Consider the following 414-nt stretch of genomic DNA (forward strand, 5'->3'; position numbering starts at 1 on the left):
ATTACGTTTAAACTCCTTCAAGGAAAGATGACATGAGGTGTATTATGGTGATAATATTTATGTCCTGTTATGTTGTATAGCGTTTCAACTGTTTCGGTTCTGACACAACATTAGCTTCTCAATATCCCTCTTAAAGCGTTCGTGATGACTGTGAAACCGGAAAAGCTCTTTCGACAAATAGGTTGAAATACAATTTTTTAATTTGTTAGATTATATGTTTGCCCTACCTAAAGAAATAGGATATATACAAATTAAAGGCGAAAGGACAGCAAACCGACAGCTAAATGCTGTCATTCTCGTTAAATGCATCTAATATTGTATGTATTTTTACGATATTATGTAGAAAGAAAGATCACTCAGAAATTGACTATACAAATGCATTTTAAATTCCGTAAGTACAAACAAAAACTGATG

The sequence above is a fragment of the Mytilus edulis genome, chromosome 11 (assembly GCF_963676685.1).
Source record: "Mytilus edulis chromosome 11, xbMytEdul2.2, whole genome shotgun sequence".
NCBI lineage: Eukaryota > Metazoa > Mollusca > Bivalvia > Mytilida > Mytilidae > Mytilus > Mytilus edulis.